We start from the raw sequence: 22,021 nt of genomic DNA, 5'->3' as shown, positions 1-22,021 counted from the left end.
CTCTTTTATTATTAAAATGTTTTATTGAAATACTTTTCTCCTCTTTATAAAAACATTCTTGTCACTTTCCAATGGGACTCGCTCAACTCTTTCTTGTACAAAGAATTACAGTCAGACAAAACAAATCATTAACCTGACCAGGTGATATTTAAAAGTTCATGTCTCTTCTGGATCTACAGTTTATCACTTCTGTCAAGGGACATCATTCTTCTGAAGTTATGATAGGTCACTGCATTGATGAGAGTTCTAAAGACTTTCCATATTGGTTTCTGTTACATTATTCTGGACATCATGTTCATTGTTCTAGTGATTCTGCTTTCTTTATTATGCATCATGCAAAGCTGTCTCCGATTTCTTCGTATTTGCCCATTTTACCTGTGTAATAATATTCCATTGTGTTATACTACAATTTGTTCAGTAATTTCCATATTGTCAGACTTCCCTGTTCTTCTAGTTATTTGCTCCTTTTAAAAAGGCCTCATGAATATTTTTATGCTTATGGGACCTTTCTTTCTGCCCTTGACTCACTCAAGGTATATGCTTAGCCATGGCATTGAAGGGTCAAAAGGCATGAACAGTTTAGTGTGTGTGTTTTTTTTTTAAACCCTTATTTTACATCGCAGAATCAGTACTATGTATTGGCTCCCAGGCAGATGAGCTGTAAGGGCTAGGCAACAGGGATTAAGTGACTTCCCAGCTAGGAAGTATCTGAGGCCAGATTTGAACCTAGGACTTCCTGTCTCTAGGCCTACCTCTCAATCCATTGAGGCACCCACCTGCTCCCAGTGATGTTTTTAAAAAGTATTTTCAGCTCTTTTTGAAAGACAAACCCTTTCACACCCAGTCAAAAGACTACAGAAAGACTGTGTTCTCTCTAAAGAACAAGGTCTGTCATATCTCAGAAATTAGGCACTTTTGTAACACAGAGCAACTATTTAGCTAATTCGAGCCAATAAACTTTAGATTGTCTCTTGGATTTACTTCCTTTTGCTAGAAGTATACATAACTTCATTCCAAGTCATTCTCTGATTTATGATTAGAAAGTACTCTTTAACTTCAGTCAATTCATATTTGCCAAGCTGAATTTCCTCTCAATATATTTCATGGAACCAATATAATTGTAAAGGACTGGATGAGTCTGAAGAATTGCAACCTTTTTTCAAGATAAATCCTGCCAGATTTTGCCATGAAAAAGAACAAAAACTAAAAAGGCTTTACTCTCTACCTCAAATCCTCCCCCCTCTGAATTTCTACCTTTCCCCTGCCAGAGTAATCATCTACATTGGCTCAGGACTTGAGCTATCCTTCATAGGTAAAAGAAAACCTATTGAAGCTTCAGTCAAATGAAAGGATGGTTCACAAGTGAAGGACTTAGAGGAAACAGTTTCTTCATGTACTCCAAGGTAAACATAAAACGTTGCTTTATGGGTTCATTGATTATTTCATCTTACAGTGCTAGTACCAAGAATAAGCAAGAAGACTTCCATGAAGATAACTGCACTAACCTGTGGACTGACATCTGATGCAAAGGGTGAAGAGGAAGAGCACTGGAAAAGTAATTTGACAAGTGCCCCCCAGGGTATAGGAAAGTACAATCATTTCGGAAGTAGAAGTCAAAGCCCAGAGATTTGTAGATTACTCAGAGGCCTCATACCCCTTGGTGATGAGTACTTTCTTAAAGAGGATCAGAGAGTGTCAGACTTGGTGAGCCCCATCAACAGTATTTATGAAATACCTACTCTGTGCCAGGCACTAGACTAGGCACTGGAGATAAAATCCATAAAATGAAACCCTCCTAGTTCATAAGGTGCTTAGATTCTAATGGAAAAGACAAGGGCAGATTTAAGTGTAGACAGCCCAAATGTACCCAGATTGCATCACTTCAACATTTCAACCAATATTTGATCTCAGTAATTCCCTTGCTCAGTGTGACTCAACACATCGATAACATTTCCGTCTGAGCAATTCTTGTTGATCAGTCATCACACAGTAATCAAAGGCCTAGTATGTGTGTGAGCTGCTGAGATTACAAAATTCTCCTTTCTTCTCCTCCTCCCCCCTCCTTTGAAAAGTTATTTGGTTTTAGAAAATAAACACAGTGATATTCTTAGACCAATGAAAATATATTGACTGACGTACAGATATTAATTACAATGCATTATTTCCCACAACGGGCTAAGCAATTGGGGTTAAGTGACTTGTCTAGGGTCACATAGCTATAAAATATTTGAAGTCAGATTTGAACCCAGGACCTCTCAACTCCAGGCCTGACATTATCTACTGTTCTATCCACCTGTTCTATCCATATTCTTTTAAATATCCTTCATGAAAAATTCATTCAACATGTTTCTTCACAGTGTTCTGCATTTTGTTACTGCCAGTGGTATACATATTGATTATCTCATCCTGTCATTATGAGCCTGGCCCATTTCCTGTTCCACTTTTGCGATTTTTGCCATGTAAATGATTTTTTGCAATACTCTATGTCATTCCCCTTAGGCTCATCCATAACTTTGGATCTTTGGCAAGAAGAATAGCTAAATAAATAAAAATATATTTATTAAATGCTTATGTGACAAGATTCATGGCAACACACCACCATTGGGAGAAGGTTTGTGATGAAAATATAGGTTTTTGTGCCAGAGGGTGGGATGGGTTAGAGAAATATGGGCATCTTGGAATCCTGAAAAATGCTGAGTAATTTCCTCTGTGTAATCCAGCCTGTGGTATTCCTCTTATTCAATCTGGGTCCAGTTCATTATCTTTCAGTAGTGCTTGTCCTAGGTATTTAACATGTTAATGTTATTGTTTGTATGGCTGCCATTTTTCACCTATTTATGGCACTTGGTAAGCACTCTCTGTAAAGTCCTGAGGCTTGATACATTCAGTATGATACCATTTGGAGTCTTCACTATAGTGCATTCCATTTTTTTTGGACATTGTAGAACTATCCATGATATAATTCATCATACTTATATCTTCCTGTTTTGTGCCTGGCCTGATAGTGGTCAGAGAGTTACTGAACACATTTTTCTCTCCTTTTCTTTCATTTGCAATTGAGTTTTGTGTAACCTTAACACCTAGCTGTCCCCTGGAACATACTCAAACACATGCAGGAGAGGCTCCTTGTTGGAGGTGAGCCTGAAAAATAGAATTTTGTTCTATAAAGTCCGATGCTTTTTTTTTGTAACTGATGAACAAAAAGCACAGTTGAGTCTTGTATTCACTAAACTTTTTTGTCAGTTGTATGACTGTCATGATGTGGCCTGATGTAGAGAATCATTTGCAAAAGCTTGCCTTTCATTCATCAAGGATTTTCATACTTTCATCAAGGAGACCCTTGATACAAGTGTAGATCATTCTTAAAGATTTTATGATGACTTAGCTTTTCAAATGACTGAATGATTAGTCATTATGTCATATGGAGATTCTTTTTGAGTATGGGAATACAAGACTGCTAAAGTCCCTTAGGACTCTGACATTAATTCTGTGATTTTGAGATGATAAGTATGTTTGCAGATTGATATCAATACACTCTTGATTAATCTTTTTGGAGAGTAACATTGTCAGCATTTCTTCTCATCCTTTTGGTGTCTTTTCATCCCTAGGACATATTGTAAAATAATCCCTCAGAGTTTGTAGGTCTTGTGCCAAGCTTCTTGTGGGCCTTCTGACTTCTATTACTTTTGCTTTTTATGAGAATATATTGCTCCTCATTTTCTCCACAATGTTTTGCAAATCAGTTTGTACTTTAAATTGAGTCTGGGATGTCTTATCTCTCTTGGTAGGTGGATCAATGTCTCTTGATAAAAATAGTGTCTAGACATAAGCTTAACTTTTGTAGGGGTTGGGAAAACTCAGGATCAATATTTTTGCCTTTTCTCATTTTCCAGTTCATTTCAGCAGGTCAGAATGAAGTTGTGGGAATGGTTTGCAATATCTTCTTATCTTTACCCATTTTCCAGTTGTTATTGATTTTGATGTTTGTTCTAGTCTATAGTCTCACTGCACTTAATTGTGATAATTCCTGCAGTCATTTTTTATCTGCTAATTTATGTTGTTGTTTACTTGTTAACTTGTTTCCAACTCTTCCTGGCCCCATTGACCATAGCTATCTGTGAGATTTTCTTGTCAAGGATACTGGAGAGGTTTGCCATTTCCTTCTCCAGTGTATCCTTCTGTCAGGCTAGGGAATCTGAGGATGGATTTGAATTCAGACCTTCCTGAATCCAGGTCCAGCAGTCTATCCACTGAGCCACCTAGCCACCTCCTCTGATAAAATATAGCCAACTTGGTTTTCTGTTATGTGGAATGCTTACTTTCCCTATTATCTTATACCTCTTTTCCAGCTATAAGTATTCATGATATACAGGCTGGAGATTGCTGAATAGCGTATAAATCTCTGGTTTCTTTGGTTTCTCAATCCTGAGCCATATTTCCCAACATGTGAATTGAGATCACCAAGTAACAACGTGGTCTGGAGAATCTTCTCAAGTATTTCCATAGAATATCTCTATCTCTTTAATCACTGCAACAGAGGTTGGCATATGAGCTGTAATTACGTAGCTGATAGGTAGTCTGTGGGCTTGTGATTATCATGGTCTCTCAGTGAGAAGATTTCTAAGTATCTCCATGAAAAATAAGTTTTTTGGGTGTTTTTTTTTTGGTAGCCTTTGGTCATGATAAAGACCAATTGGACAGCTCCTCCGCTGGCTTTATTTAATGATTGTCTACTTAACACAAAGCATGAAGGTTGTGCTCACCAAAAATGTTTGTCTCTATCATGGAGGATATCCAACATGGAGGACAAACGGCTGAGAGTGTCATGAATGGTGAGGTGTTTGGAACCACTTTTGGTCTGGGCATCCTGAAGGCTGAACTTCATTTGGTTTTCTGGCCACAACTGAGTTGCTTGATGGTTTCAAAACCCATTGGCTCAACTTTCCATTTCTCCCAGTGATTCTAGTCATGAAGCATCATGCTCTAAGAAGAACTGGAATTGTGAGTAGCCCAAAAGACAATGGAGAGATGTATAATAGGTGGGAAACTGACTGTGACCTATGATCCAAGTTCCAGGCAGAATGTAAGCACTTGACCAGAAAAGGTAGACTGATCATGTAGCTAGGGACATGTAATAGCAAATGGGCAGCCTTCTCTTCATGTCTTTAATGGCAAGCACAGTGCCTGGAACATATATATTTTTTTCAATTAAAATTTTTTTAGTTACATGTAGAAGCAATTTTTTCTTTAACATAATTTTATTTTAAAAATATTTTACCATGGTTACATGATTCATGTTGTCTCCCTCCTCTCTTCCCTCCCCCTGCCCAGAGTTGACAAGCATAGCTACTGGGTTAGGTATGTATTATCACTCACAACCCATTTCCATATTATTCTTTTTTAAAAAACCCTTACCTTCTGTCTTGGAATCTGTATTGGTTCCAAGGCAGAAGAGTGGTAAGGGCTAGGCAATAGGGGTTAAGTGACTTTCCCAGGGTCACACAGCTAGGAAGTGTCTAAGGGTAGATTTGAACCCAGGACCTCCCATTTCTAGGCCTGGTTCTCAATCCACTGAACCACCCAGCTGCCCTCCCATATTATCCATTTTTGCAAAAGAGTAATCTTTTAAAATTAAAACCCCAAATCATATACCCATATAAACAAGTGATAAATCATATGTTTTTCTTCTGCATTAGAAGCAATTTTTGGCAATTGTTTTTGACATTTTTAAATTCAGATTTTCTCCCTCCCTCTCCTTGTCTCCCCTTTCCAAGGTGGTGAATAGTCTGATATAGGATATACCATACTTTTATGAAATATATGTATCCTTATTGCTCATGTCATGATATGAAGACACACAGCCCACATACGACAGAAATCTCATGAGGGAAATATAGTGGAAGATATCATACTTTGATTTGTACTCAGACTCCTACAGTTCCTCCTTTGACTGTGGAGAGCATTTTCATCACAAGTCCCTTGTGGTGTAAGATTAAAATTAATATCCAATAACTCCAAGTATTATATTTTAAAAGGTTTATTAATAATCACTTGAAGTAGAAAGAAAATGAACTAAAAGAAATAGAAGTTCAAACCTAATTATCTAACAAAAAGTAAACCACGTGTATAGATTTTCCTGCCTGGCACTTACCCAACTTTCCCAGCCGCAGTCAGGGGACAAGAGAGCGAGAGGTGGGGCTACACAAAACTTATATTCTCCCTATGGTAGCACACAACATGAGAAGGAACATGGGAAGCTGGGAAATTTGGTTCTGGGGTTCAAAATTCTAATTACATAGTGGTTACCTTGGAAATTTGCTCTGCTGATAATGATTTAGCTGTTCACAGTTGGTTATTGTATAATCTTTCTGTTACTATATATTGTTCTTTTGGTTCTGCTCACTTCGCCTTGTATCAGTTCATATAAATCTTCCCAGATTTTTTTGAACTCATCCTGTTCATTCTTCCTTATGGCACAATACGTATTACATTACCATCATATACCACAACTTTTGAAACTTTTTTTAGTCTTAGTCTTAGAATTAATACTATGTATTAGTTCTGAGGCAGAAGAAAAGTAAGGGCTAGGCAGTTAGACCAAGTGACTTGCCCAGGCCACACTGCTAGGAAGTGTGTGAGGTCAAATTTGAACCCAGGATCTCCCATCTCCAGGCCTGGTTGTGTATCCACTGAGCCACTATGCTGCTCCCTTGAACATATTTGCACAGGCATGAACAAACCATCTAAAAAGCTAGCTAGCTAGGTCTCTAGTACATTAACTTTCACATAGTACTGATGGAAGGACATGACAAGAATCACAGAATGAGAAGGCACAGATGAATCGGAGGCAGTCTCCATAGCGATGAGGTCAGAGGTCCATTGAAGTACATTGCCAAGATGGAGAGTGTCCAAACAGAGTGGCCGGGATGATGAAAGAGGATGCTATACAAAGATAGGTCAAATCAATCAACTGATCAACAAACATTTATTAAGGCAGATAGGTGGGTCAGAGGATAAAACGATGGACCTGGGATCAAGAAGACCTGAGTTCAAATATGCCCTCAAACACTTTCTACCTTAGTAAAACAAAAATAAGTCACTTAACCTCTGTCTATCTCAGTATCCTTAATTGTAAAATAGGGATAGTAACAGCACTACCTCCATGAGTTATTGTGAGCAACAAATAAGATAATAATTGTAAAGTGCTTAGTACAATGGCTGGCACAGAGTAGATCTTTATAATGATGACTCCCTTTCCCTTTTCCCAATATGCTAGATGCTAGAGACACAGAAATAAAAATGAATCTGCTCCTGCCTTCAAGGAGCTTATATTCACTGACAGAGACAACATGTCTGTATATAATGATATAAACATACACACAAGATAGTTTTAGTGGGACACCAGCAGCTGAGGGATAAGGAAAGACTTCATATGGAAGTGGGCTTTGGAGCTGGGTTTTGAGAAGACTTCATTCCATTCAACAATCATTTATTAAGCACCTACTATGTGCAAATCCCTAAATCAGACACTGGGGACACAAAAATATAACACAATCCTTCCCTCAGACACTTGTTTTCTACTTGGGAGGATGGTGACATGAGTTGGTATGCATATATGCTAGGTTCTCATGTAAGTACACAAGGTAGTCATGACAGGGACAAAAGAGAATTGCAGACAAGGGGTTTTAGAATAATCTGAAGAGAGAGAGAATCTCCTTGCAGTGGGGAAATCAGGGAATTCCTCTCTTGAGGAATCAGCCCTGGAGCTGAGGCTTGAAGAAAGGGAGATCTGAGACATTATTGCATTACAGACAGGAGGGAACAGCCTGATCAAAGGACACCTTCTCTGCAAAGTCTTCCCTGCTCTCTGAAGCTGAAAGTGGCTTTTCCTTAGACTAAAATACTTGGGCTCCGAATTCTGATGGACATCTGCTCCACTCCCTTTCTCCCTATCTTGTATTGTTCTTATCTGTGTTCAAGACTTTTACTCTCCACTCCTCTCTCCCTACTCCCCAGCTGGAGCAGAAAATAACACACCACAGCCAGAGAACAGATCATAGTCCAGATTTACTGGACAATTAAAAGCACGAAATAAATGAGAAGTTAGCTTAGAAATGTAGATAGGAGCTCAATTATGATAAATGCCAAATAAAGACACTTGTAGTTTCTCCTCAAGGTAACAGGGAGCTATCAAAGGCTTTTGACCAAGGGAGCAACATGGTCCGATTTGTGGCTTAGGAAGATCATTTTGGCAACTTGGTGAAGGCTGAAGAGTTTGTACATTAGCTGCATCCAGGTTATTGGTGGTGAAGGCCTAAACTATGGTGGTGGCAATGAGTAGGGAGAGAATGGATTTGGGAAACATACAGAAACCCTTGATAGTTTGGATGGGAGAGAGAAGAGTCATGGATTTCCCCAAGGTTTTGAACTTGAATGACTGGGAGTATCCTCAGTGGAAATAAGGAAATCAGAAGGAAGAACAGTTTTAAGAAGAAAAGTAATGAGTTTTCTTTTGGACTTCCTGAGTTTGAGATGACTCTGGCATATCCTGGTGAGGATACCAAGCAAGCAGTTGGAGATGTGAGACTAGAACTCAGAGAGAGGTGTCGGCTGGATGTGTAGATCTGGAAGCATCTCTATGCTGAAGGGAAATTGTGCCTGTGGTAGCGGATCACTGAGTAAGCAGGAGGTAGAAAGTCAAAAGTAGGAGGGCTATGTTGGTGATGGTGATGGTGATGGTGGTAGGGAAACATGACCTCTGACTTGGAGAATCTGAAGGGCTGTAGCAGAGAAGTGAGACCAGCCTTATTTTGCTTGTCCCCAGATGGCAGAGCCAAGAGGAATGGGGAGAATTTGGGGTAGGTATTGTCACAGGGAGGCTAATTTGGCTTATGTCAGGAAAAATCCCTAACGATTAGAGCCATCCCAAAATGGAGGCGTTGGGTACTTCTCTGGTATATGTTTATAAATGTATTTGTTGACTCTCCCATTAGAATCTCAAATTCTTTGGAGTAGGAATTGTTTCAATCTGTGTTTGTATCATCACTGTTAGCACTGTTCCTGATACGAAGTAGGTGATTAATCAGTGCTTGTTGCCTCAGTAATTGATTGATTTAGGCAAAGATAGCTATTTGTCAGAGATGTTGTAGAAGAGTCTCTGTGGGTTGGATTAGGGCACTGCTGAGGTCTCCTTAGCTCTGAGATTCTTAGACTCAAATAGACCCTCACTTTGGATGGTGTTTTCCCATCCATTCTCTCTCAGTCCTCACATCAAGGAGGCAAGATCCCTACCCCCATTTTACCAAGGAGGAAACTGAGTGCCAGAGAAAGGAACTGAGTTGTGCAAGAAAACATAGTAAGGTAATGAGAGAACCATGACCAGAACCCAGGTCCAAGAATCATTTTTGTGACTTTTTGAGACCCTTTGTCATAATAAGGATTTGGATAATTTGACTTCTAAGGCCATTTCCAGCCCTATGCTCTATGATTCTAGAGTCATGGATGACTGGAGTTAGGCTGGAAAGGTGAGAATGTGCATTGATTAGTGAGAAGAGTCTGGAACAGAGGTTGATCTCAGCAGGGAGGGAAGTAAAGTCACAAGGGTAGGTCTCTCTTGGAGTTCCCTCATAAGATTTGGGACATGAGACTTGGGAAGGTGGATACCTGGCCCAAGTCTAGAACAGTTAGAACACTGGACCTGGAGTCTAATGACCTGAGTTTGAATTTCATCTCAGACACATATATACTAGCTGTGTGCCCTTGGGCAAGTCACTCAACCCCTTTGTCTCAATTTCCTCATCTATAGTAGTAGTCTCTCGGTAACCAAAGATGACGATTGTCTTTGTGCGTTTTTGTGCACAAAGACACTTGTACATGAAGATTTAAGTGGAAAAGTTGATGCACAGAGACAGTCCCACTCTCTCGGCGTTGGAAGCCTGGGTCCATTGGCACGAAAAATCGTTACACCTGGAGACTTCCTCAGCTGCATTGGAAGGCCGTGTAGTCTTTTGTGCTCCAACACGCCCTAAGCACTCCACAGTGCCTTGCTGCATCACCATCTCAGCCGTTGAACCTTCTTGTTGGTTTCTTCCGCCTGTTCTGCCGAAACAGTCTTCACATGCTGGGTGAAGCTGGGTGAATATCCTCATCTATAACATGTGGATAATAAGACCACCTATCTCCCAGGGTTGGTGAGGAACAAATTAAGTAATATTTATGAAGTGTTTTACAAGCCTTATGGAAATTCTTTAATTTTGTAAATTATATAAAATCTAGCAATTATTAGAAAATAGGGAGGTCATATGCTATAATGTGACATTACCACCCTCTCTTTCCCCTCTCTCTTTTTGCCTTTGGGCCTGAACTCCCCCTACTCCATCATCTATGCACATCTCCAGACTTCCCACACTTCCTATTTCAGCCAATTTGAGGGGTAGAATAGGGAGAAGGGCAGAGCAAATATCAGTTGTTTCCCTGAGATATGACAGTCTCTGCTAAGGTTTAGCCTTATTGTCTTTGAGAGACAGACAGACAGACAGAGACAGAGACAGAGACACAGAGAGAGAGAGAGAGAGACAGAGACAGAGACAGAGACACAGAGAGAGAGAGAGAGACAGAGACAGAGACAGAGACACAGAGAGAGAGAGAGACAGAGACAGAGACAGAGACACAGAGAGAGAGAGAGAGAGAGAGAGAGAGAGAGAGAGAGAGAGAGAGAGAAAGAGAGAGAGAGTCATAAGGAAACTTGAGTTTGAAGACATGCTCTGCTGCTTCCTTGCCATGTGGCCTTGGGCATGTCATTTACTTCTCTGGGGTTCATTTTCCTTCTCTGTAAAATGAGAGGACTGAACTAAAAGGTCTTGAAGGTCTCTTCCCAATTCTGACCTTCTGTGCCAATGATTCTGAGTGTCTGCAGTGACAAATCCTTGTGGTGTTTACTAGGTTTGATGATTAGTAGCTGTGTGACCCTGGAAAGTCACTTTACCTTTTTGGAAATCATCTTCCTCTCTTACAAAAAGGGATGATTTGCATTCGTGGCTTGCTAAATTATGGGGGAAGCTTACAGTGCTAGAGAACTGGGACCTGTCATTCTTGGACCTTGATTTTCCTCTGGGGTATAGGTTATCTGAGCTGCATGCTGCCAGCTGATGAGAGGCAGCCAAGGCCATACTGACATGGGAAGCTCTGAGACAATGTTTGAGCCAGCAGGAATTGGAAGCTGAGCAAGAGTACAAGTCAAGGGCTGCTCATGGCGGGTAGGGATGGGGCTAGTTCAATACAAGTGCCAGTCCAGAGCTTCATTCCCCTACTCATCCCCCTTCTGGCTTTCTTCAAGATTTAACTCTAAATCCATCCTATGCTGATGGCTTTTTGCCACTTCTTCCAGTTCCTAAACCTCCCCCCTCTGAAATCACCTCCATCTATTGGGTCTATATCCTGTACAGAACTAGAGTACAGGGCACTTTCCCCAGAGAGAGAGAGACAGAGAGACAGAGAGACAGAGAGAGACAGAGACAGAGACAGAGAGACAAAGAGAGTCATAACTTGTCATAAGGAAACTCGAATGGGAGCTCCTTGAGAAGAGGGGTTGTTCTCCTTTCTCTAAATGAATGAACAAATGAATGGGTGAGCATTTAGTAAGTACTTACTGTGTGCAAAGCATATAAGAACTGCTCAGAACAGTGTCTCGCATACAGTAATCACTTAACGAATGGTTGTTCGTTCATTCATTCACTTACAGAAAGGCCAGAATGGTCCAAGCTCTCAAGGAGCTCACATTTTGATGGGAGAGATAACAATATGAGTGGATTGGATGGGTGGGGTCCATGGTCCTTGGGCTGCAGGGGTAGGTAGAGAGTTCTTCTCTTTCTCCTCTTCTTACTCCTTGTTCATGTTCCCCTCACCATCTTCTTTAATCTTGCTTCCACTGATGAAGCCATATTGGTTTCTGATATACCTCTTGACAGTGTCAAGGACTTTGGAGATGAGAAATTTCTTCACCAGATCTTCAGTGGCTATATTTATGGAGAAGATGGGGCTGCAGCACCCACAGAAGCAGGTGCCAGGTCACATCTCCATGGAGACAGCTTCTTGAGTAGGTGGCTTGGAGGGATTAGGAGAAAGCCAAGCAGGGGATCTGGGAGATGCTCACTCTGGAGCTCTTGGGCTTACATGTTTTATGGTGACAATTGGTCAGTAGCTGGTGTTGCTGATAGTTCAGTGGTGGCCACAGTGATTTCTCTCTTCAATGTTAGTTGTAGGAGTGGGACTGGAAGCATAGTTTATGGGATGGGGGTTCTGGGAGATCTGTGGTGAGGAATATGGGGTTAGGGATGCCCCCAAATTCCTCAGATGTTCGGAGAACCTCCCAGGGATGTCTTGGGAATCTTTTTTTTTAAATCCTTATCTTCTGATTTAGAATTGATGCTATATTCCAAGGTTCCAAGACAGAAAAGAGGATAAGGACTAGGCAGCTGAGGTTAAGTGACTTGTCCAGAGTCCCAAAGCTAGGAAGTGTCTGAGGTCATATTTGACCCAGATTTGACTCCAGATCTGACTCACTACCTACTGAGCCACCCTGATGCCCCAGAAGGTAGGATTTTAATTGAGACATGAAGGCAGCCAGGCAGGTCGGGAAGCAAAGATGAGGGGGGAGAGAATTCCAGGAATGGGGAGAGCCAGTGAAAATTCCTAGATCTAAGAGATGGAATGTTTTATAAAGGAAAAAACAAGGAATTAGGTGTATCTGGAGAAGGGGGGCTTCAGGTAAGGATCCCCAAGGCCTCTTTCTGTAACTTGGAGCATATATATAGGCTGACTCTTCTACCCTAAGCCTGTTCATTTTATTTGGGATGATACCAGTCACTGTGTCAATTGATCAGCAAATATTTATGAAACACCTTCTGTGGGTCAGGCACACTAGGGAGACAATGACAAACTTGTGGAGCACTTTATAAGCCTGGGAGGACCTTTGGCTCTTCCTTCACACAATTTGTTTCCTGAATAATACCAGAGATTTAAGGATCTAAGAGGCTTCTAGGCTAACCCATATGCAGTTGACAGCTCAGTGGATAGAAAACCTGACTTCACACCAGAAAAACCTGAATCTGAATCCTGCCTGAGACACATCCTAGTTGTATGAACCCCTGGCAATTGACAAACTCCCAGCCTCAATTTCCTTATCAATAAAATGGGATCACAATAGTGGGAGTCCTTGTGAGGCTCAGATGACATGAAAAATGCAAAGCATTTTTCAAATTATAAAGTGATTTATAAATATGCCAGCCACTATTATTAATTTAACTAGAATTCACTCCATCATAACCCAGAACATTTTGTTGACTTTTGGTGAAGACACTCCCCAGTGAAGGGGAGCCCATGGTCTCTTACCAAGGTAGGGAGTTCTCATTGTTAGGGACTTTCTCCTTTCAGGAATCCTAGATTTGTTTTGCAGCAGCATCCCTCCCCAACCCTCCCACCACCAATTACTCCTATTTTTTCCCTCTGGGGCCAAGCAAACAAGGCTAAGTCCTCTTCCAGATGACAGCTCATCGCATCTTATGTCCCTCCTGAGGCTTCTTTTCTCCAAGCTAAACATCTCCAGATCCTTCAATCGATCCTTATGAAGCAGCAACTTGAAGCCCTTCAGCATTCTTGTTTTGAATACTCTCAGGCTCATCAATGAGCAACGGCTGTGCCAGAACTAAACAATTTTCCAGATGAGGTCTAACCAGGGTAGAGGACAATAGAATTTAGAATTATCACTTCCTTGCATCTCTCTCTTTTTCTCTTCCCTCCCTCTCTCTCCCTCCCTCTCTGTCTCTCTGTCTCTATCTCTGTCTCCCTCCCTTCCTCCCCCCTCTCTCTGTCTCTGTCTCTCTTCCTCTCTGTCCTCTTTCCAATCAGATCCCACTTTTTTACACAACAGTCACTTATTGACAATTTTATATAGTATATATATATAACTATATATATATAGCTATATATATATAACTATATAACTATATATATATATATATATATAACAGAAAACAACTCTTTCCTTCTCTCTTACAATTAATATCAACTATCAGTTCCAAGGCAGAAAATCAGCAAGGGCTAGGCAATGGGGATTATGTGACTTGCCCAGGGTCATGCAGCTAGGAAGTGTCTGAGGCTAGGTTTGAACCCAATACCTCCCATCTCCAGGCCTGGCTCTCTATCTATGAGTCTCCTAGCTGCCCTGACAAGTGTACTTCTGAAGGATGCACATCTTAGCTTAGATAGTAAGGTTATCAACATCATCTTTGATAGTTGCTGAGTTTTGACACTGTTTAGTGTTGTTTTAAATTTGTGTTATTGTAGTCCTTGCACATATTAGGGGCACATTGGGCGGGGCAAGGTGCAGGAAAGATAAAGCTTGGTCCATTCTCAAGGGTCTCTCACTGCATTCTCTCTGCATTGCCGGCTTTCCTCTCTGCCTGTTAAAGTTCACACTCCACATCTATCTCCTGCCCCCATCGGATTGACTCAGTGACTCCCGAGAACCTTCTTGCCTCCACTGTCTTCCTAGATAGAGAATTCACCCTTTTTAAGAGGTCACTGGGGTGTAGTTGGCCTGCCAATTCCATCAAGCTGACCTTCACACTTTGCAAAGGAGGGAATAGGATGCCCTCTCTTTATAACCTCCCTTCCTTCCCTCTGGCACAGACCATCATCAGCTCATGCCTGGACTGTGGTAATAGCCTCTTGGTGGGTCTGCTTGCCTCACATCTCTATCCCCTTTAATATATCCTCCACCCAGTTGCTAAGGTTCTTCCTTGAGCTCAGATCTGGCCAGGTCACTCAATAAATCCCAGTGGCCATCACTTCCAGGATAAAATATAAAATCCTCCAGCATTCCAAGCCCCTAATAACCTAAGCCATTCCCACCTTTCCAGCCTTCTTTCCTCTTCCATGCCCTTCCATGAACCCTATGAGTGGAGAGTGGAGTAGCACTGCCTCCTTGACCTTCTTCTAACATAACACTGTATCTCCCAGTGCCAAGCATGTCCTGTGACTGTCCCTCTTGCCTAGAGTGCTCTCCTACTTCATTTCTATCTCCTGCTTTCCTTGGCTTTCTTTAACTTCCAGCTAAGGATCTACTTTCTTCCCAAAGCCTTTGCCAATCCCATTTAATGCAAGTACTACCCTAGAGAATTCTCTTCAATTTATTCTGACCATGTCTTATTTGCACACAATTGTTCGCTTGTTGTTTCTTCCTTTAAAATGTGGCCTTCTTGAAAGCAGGGACTGTCTTGTGCCTTTCTTGCTCTCTCTGCAGGGTTTAGCAGAATGCCTGGCACAGAGAAGGTGCTTATATGCTTGTTGACTGTCTGACATCATGCCATTAGTAATTGCTCTTTTTTTTGTTGTTGTTTTTAAACTTTACTTTTGGGCTTAGAAACAACTCTAAGGCAAAAGGACAAGGACAAAAGCACTTGTGGTCAAGTGACTTGTCTGGGGTTCCACAACCAGGAAGCATCTGAGGTCACATTTGAACCCAGGTCTTTCCAACTCCAGACTTGGTGCTCTATCCACTGTGACACCTAGCTGCCCCAATGATTACTCTTTTTTTTTTAATTGAAAATTTTGAATTAATTAATTAAGAATATTTTTCTATGGTTACATGAATCATGCTCTTTCCCTCTCCTCTCCCCCTCCCTAGCCAAAGGGCATTCATTTCCTCTGGGTTTTACAGGTGTCATTGATCAAGCCCTATTTCCATATTATTGATATTTGCACCAGGGTGAACATTTAGAGTCTTCATCCCCAGTCATATCTCCATCAAACCCTGTGATCAAGCAGTTGTTTTTCTTCTGTGTTTCTACTCCCACAGTTCTTCCTCTGGATGTGCATAGCTTCTTTCTCATAAATCCCTCAGGATTGTCCTGGATCATTGCATTGCTACTAGTAGAGAACTCCATTACATTCAATTGTACCACCAGTGTATCCGTATCTGTGTATAATGTTCTCCTGCTTCTGCTCCTCTCACTCTGCAAATGATTACTATTTCAATCCAGCCTGTGACACCAAGAAGCTATAGCATGTGCAGTGGCCACGCCCCAATGAAAGCCTCTCAGCAGGCGGACTAGACCAGGTTGATGGTAACTGGCAGGCCTCAGACCCATAGTGACTTAGGGGAGTGTCTGCCCCAAGCATGTGAAGACTTCCCCTGGCAAAAGGAGCCGTAACATCTTTTGACTCATGCACAAATTGGATTTAATTGAGGCAGAGTTGCACAAAGCCATCTGCTTCACTTTCTTTCCGAGTTATCAAAGTCCAGACAAGACAAAAGTCAAGATGACTGGTAACAGGAACCTGGGATTCTTCCTTGTCTAGGCACTCTACAATGCCTGCTTCTACTCCCTTCATGGCCATTGGAACAGATTGTTCTTATCTGTCCCTTCCATTGGAGGAAGTCTTCATATGCCTAGAGTAGACACCCCTCGAACTCACTGATGGGCTTGAGGCCTCTCAACCTGGTTTTACCCATCTGCCCAGATGGTTTGTGTGGCCATTGCGCATGCTCCGACTTCTTGGAACCATAGGTGAGAGCTGAGTCAGGTGAACACTGAAAGGAGAAAAGCCCTGAAAAGGGCTTGGCAAGCCTATACAATAGAGGCGCTAGTCTTCCTGGAACTGCCCCAAGCGTGTGGGTGAGAAGTGATGAGGACCTGAATGAGGATGCTTACCTTGTGACTGGGGAGATAACAGCAGTCATTAGGCATGATGGGGAAGGTGGTAGAGAAGAAGAGTCAGCAAGGACTCTGAGCTTTATAACCTGTGTGTGTGTGTGTGTGTGTGTGTGTGTGTGTGTGTGTGTGTGTGTGAAGAGTGTGAGGTGTTTAAAAGACATCTGTGGGGAGATTCCCAGCACCTATTGGGGCTGTAACAAGAAGGGTAGTTAGCTTGTAGCAGTAGATCCAATGGCTTCCAGAATACTGAATGGCTTTCATTCTTCTTCTGAACCCCCAAACTCACTACCCCCATAGTCTCCATTGAGACACAGGGAGAGGCCAGAATTCAAACTCAGGTCTGCTGACACCAAATCCAGCTGCTAGGCAGTCACTGGAATTCTCTGGCCCCTCACCCCACTCTAGCTTTCTATCACCCTCTCAAATTCTATCATTTCTTTCTTCAAATTCTCCCTCTGCCTCTTAGTCTAATGCTCTCTTGATATAAGAGATTTATTCCATAAAGTCTTTTTTAAAAACACTTAAATTTTTAAAATTACATTAAGAAAGATTTTTTGACAATTGTTTTCTGACACTTTCCAATTCAGATTCTCTTTTCTTCCCTCCCTCCCCCACCCCTTTCCCAAGGCAGTAGATAGTCTAATGCTCTATCACAGATTAACTTCAATTTTCTTTCAAGTTCTCATTCTCTCTCATCTCTCATGTCAAATTTTTAAAAGAACTGTACCTTTTTCCAGATCGATCCCTCCCTCCCTCCCTCCCCCCCCTCTCTCCAATTCCCTCTTCTCCCCCTAGTTCCCTCCCTCCTTCCCTCTCTCTCCCTTTCTCTCTCCCTCCCTCCCTCCCTCCCTCCCTCCCTCTCTCTCTCTCCAATTCCCTCTTCTTCCCTCTAGTTCCCTCCCTCCTTCCCTCTCTCCCCCCTCTCTCTCCCTCCCTCCCTTCCTCCTTCCCTCTCCCCCCCCTCTCTCCAACTCCCTCTTCTCCCCCCTAGTTCCCTCCCTCCTTCCCTCTCTCTCCCTTTCTCTCTCTCTCCCTCTTTCTCTCCCCCCCCTCTCCCTCCCTCCCTCCTTCTCTCCCTCTCTCCCTCCCTCCCTCCCTCTCTCTCTCTCTCTCTCTCTCTCTCTCCCCAAATCCCTCTTCTTCCCCCTAGCTCCCTCCTTTCTTCCCTCTCTTTCTCTGATTTTGTGTTCTCTCTGTCTCTCCTGCCTCCCCATGTCTCTGTCTCTGTTTTTCTTTCTCTCTTTTTGTATACCTATCTTTGTCTGTCTCTCTCTGTCTCCGGACCCTTTTAAATTGGAGAGTCAACCTTAAGACTTAGAGGATGCAACAGAAAGACTTCTTGCAGGCTTAGGGACCCAGACTTTCATTCTTTATGCTTACCCTGGGGCTCAAGAAAGTGTTCAGGGTTAGTTTTTTTTTTTTTCTTAAGGGGAAGGGGAAGAAGGAGGTTTTTAATCTAACCTCTATTTCTCCTGATGCTCCATCAGTCCTGTGGAATTGTCTTCTGGCCTAGCTCTGGGGATGGGGATGGGGCAGCACTCTGAGATGTCATTCTTAATATCGCCTCCAGCAATAAGCTGGTTGATAGTGTGGTACCATAAAAGACATGCTAGTCTCAATAGCAAGAGCCCCAAGTTCAAACCCCACTTCGGTCTCTTATGTGACTTTGGTCCTCTGCTTCCTTAACCTCATCATTCATGCATAGCTAGTTCAGGTTTGATGAAAAGGAATGTTTTTCTGAACTGTCTTCTAAAGGTCAACAAAGCACTTTCCTCATAGCAACCCAATGAGGTGGGCTCTCTAAGTGTTTTTGATACATAGTCCTCTTCAGTTGTGTCTGACTGTGACCCCATTTGGACTGGTTTGCCATTTCCTTCTCTAGTTTACAGGTGAAGAAACTGAGAAAAATGGTTAAATGACTTGCCCAGGGTCACACAGCTAGGAAGAATGTGGGTCCCTATTTGATCTCAGGAAGATGAGTCTTCCTGACTCCCGGCCTCAGACAGGTCAATGAAACTGCCTCAAGTGCTGGGGACCCTACGGAAAGCTCTTTATGAGATGGGCCTGAAGTGCTAGCCAGGCCCAGTGACTGTGGGCCGTGGATTGGGCCCCTTTCATGGAGGGAGGAGAAACTATGGTCAGAGCTCCCTCAGCCTGCCTCTCCCCAACTTCCCTACATGCAGGGGTGCTCACCACCTCCCCAAATCGTTTACCAGCCATTTGACCTGCTTTCCAATAGATTCCCCCTAAGACCTGCTTCCCATTCCTTATTCCCCATCCCTGGCTGGGCCCTGAGACCTAGGCGGTGAGGAGAGGTTACGGGATCCGAGCTCTAGAGAGGAAAGGGGCCTTGGGTGACATTTAGTCCACTGGTTCTTCTCATCTTATCCATGAGAAAGCTGAAGGGTGGACTGGCTCGTGGGCACCCAGGAAGTCAAAGGCAGAGACAGGAACTCTAAATCCGGGGCTCTTTCCTCTTATTGTGGGACTTGTGGAAGAGACAGAAAAGGAGAGAGAGACAGAGACAGAGAGAGGGAGAGAGAGGGGAGGAGGGGAGAAGGAGGAGAGAGGAAAGAAGGGAGAGGGAAGAAGGGAAAGGGAGGAGGAGAGAGAATTGCGGAGAGAAGGAAGGGAAGCCTAGTGCAAGGGGAGGCAGGCCCTGCCCGGCAGGCCAGGCGGGCGCCCTGGGAGCGGCGGCGGGGTGAGGGTTCACTGCCCATTTAATCAAAGACAAGTTAAGCCGTGCTCCTTGGCCGGCTGCTGTTAATTTATAAAAAATACCCCCTAATAAAATTCGACTTGATTCTTCGATTGGTTGGGCATTAGGCCTCCTCCGCCTGGGGCGACGCGGGGACATAACGGATGCATTTGCAGATTTGGAAAACGAAAGCCATCCGCCCGGCGCCGGTGGCGGGAGATCCGCCGCTTTGCTTGCTTAATGAAATATAAAGATTCTTTTAACCAATGTAAGCACAATTCGACAGCTCGTGAAACGCCGCGGCGCCGTGATGAATGGCCTGCCCGGCTCCCCAGGAATTGCTACGCGGCACCTTTTAAATATTTAATTGATTTTATTTGGAGTGCGCAGTGGGCTGAGCCCAGCCCAGGCCAGGGCCTCCGGGGGCCTCTCCCAGCCTCTTGCCCTGCCCTGCCCACTCCTTCCTCCTTACCCCAGTTTAAGAGAGGAAAGAGATAAAGAGGGAGAAAGATAATGAGAGAGAGAGAGACAGAGAGACAGACACAGACACAGAGTGAGAGAGAGAGAGACAGAGACAGAGACAGAGAGAGACAGAGAGAGACAGAGAGAAGAAAGAGACAGAGAAAAAGGAGACAGAGTCAATGAGAGACAGGAGAGACACAGACACACACTCACACACAGATTGAATCTTGGTTTGGAATAGACTCTTAGGGCAGGGCCATGGGCAGTTGGGGCAGAGTTCTAGCCCAGACAGAAAATTTTCTGTGGGTGCTGCAGAAAGTAAATTCCCCTAAATGTACTGTAGACCTGAAGTAGACAGCAAAGCTCAGATGGGCTGGTCCCCTGGTCCTCTTCTTCTGCAGATGGGACTCAGAACACAAAACCAAAACGAACCCAAAACCCCCTTTAAGTAAACTCCCGAGGTTGGAAGCAGGTGTGAGCCAGAAACTCCCAGGGCATCGGGGGGAAATCACTGCACTTTTCAAGCTTCTTGGAACCCGAGAAGCCCAGAGTTGGGTGGGCTCTCAGACCATACTTGGGTCCTGTCTTCTTGAAACTGGCCCAGGGCTCAGCTCATACCACCTACTGAGGCAGGGGCTGCCAGTCAGAGGACAGCGCTGGTGGCTGGGAAGTTTTTCTATTGAGCAGAAATCTGCTTCCTTGTCACTTCTGCACATGGTTTCAAGTTCTTCCCTCTGGGGCCAAGCAGAGCAAGGCGAATTCCTTTTTTCCCTCAGAGAACTGAAGAAAGGGAACTCATCTCCTCCCTCCACCCCTTGCTGTGCTCTTTCTGTTGGCTGGATTGGGACAGTTGCCTAATGGCTGCCTCAGCTGAGGAGTGTGGTGTGGTGGTCAGAGGGTTGGAGATGAAATCCCAAAGCTGTAGGTTATCTACATTTTGCCATATATTGCCTCATTAGGTCACTTTAACATATTACTTCCTTGCACCTTGTTCTTGATGTAAAATGAAGAGTTGGGATTAAATGAACTCTAAGGATTGTTCCAGTCCTAACACTACAGGTTCTATGCTCTCAGTTTCTTCCAGTGGTGGCATTCAGGACAGGTGCTTTGTTCCATGTTAAAGATCTTCATAGCCCTTACTCTCTCTTCTGTGATCCTAAGTTTCCTCTCAGCTCTATATATTCTCTTTTGTTCTCTCTCTCTCTCTCTCTCTCTCTCTCTCTCTCTCTCTCTCTCTCTCTCTCTCTCTCTCTCTCTCTCTCCCTTTCTCTGTTTCTCCTCTCTCTTTCTCTCCCTCTCTCTCTTTCTCCTCTCTCTCCCCCTGTCTTTTATTCTCCCTTTCTCTTTCTCCCTGTCTTTCTCTCTCCCTCCCTTTCTCTCTCTCCCTTTATCTCCCTATCTCTCTCTCCTCCCTCTCTCTTTCCCCCTCTTTCTCTTTCTCCCTCTGTCTGTCTGTCTGTCTCTCTCTCACACACACATACACACAGAGAGCACCTCATCTCCTCTCTTGTTGTTCTAACAGCCCTCCCCACTCTGATGTTCCAGAAACCTGTGAGACTGAGGGGATGCAAAGCAGTTGATTAAGTCTGAGTAATTTAGCACAAAATAAGGACATTGTAGTAATGAACATCACAGGGCTCCAGGCATAGGCAATTCCTCCATGGGGAGGAGCTGGGATTCCTGCATGTCTGCCTTCCTTAGTTTTACAGATTTGGACTTTGTGCAAAGAACTCTGGCTGAGGGGACAGGAGGCCTAGATTTGTATCCCAACTCCATCTCTGCCTCCCTGTAAGACCAGGAGCAAATCCCTTCTCTTGACCTCAATTTGTCCCCTCTCTAGAATGGGAATAATAATATCCATCCTGCCTCTGACACAAAGCTGTTGTGAAGACAGATTAAAATTATGAGACAGACTTTTAGAAATTTTAGACCATAGATATCAGTACAAAAGTTGAGTGACCTGAGGTGATACCTTTGGGGTTCCTACTCCACAATGATGAAGGATAAATAAGTCCCAGGACCCTCTTCTCTTCCCCTTCTCCATTTCTCCCTTTTCCACCTGGAAGAGAGGGCTAGTCTCTCTCTTTTCTCTTAGCTTTGGTGGGAGGGTGTAGCAGATGGTCATGTTCAGGAAATGAGCTGCAAT

Source organism: Monodelphis domestica, chromosome 2, assembly GCF_027887165.1.
Source record: "Monodelphis domestica isolate mMonDom1 chromosome 2, mMonDom1.pri, whole genome shotgun sequence".
Lineage (NCBI taxonomy): Eukaryota > Metazoa > Chordata > Mammalia > Didelphimorphia > Didelphidae > Monodelphis > Monodelphis domestica.
This window is presented reverse-complemented; position numbering follows the sequence as displayed.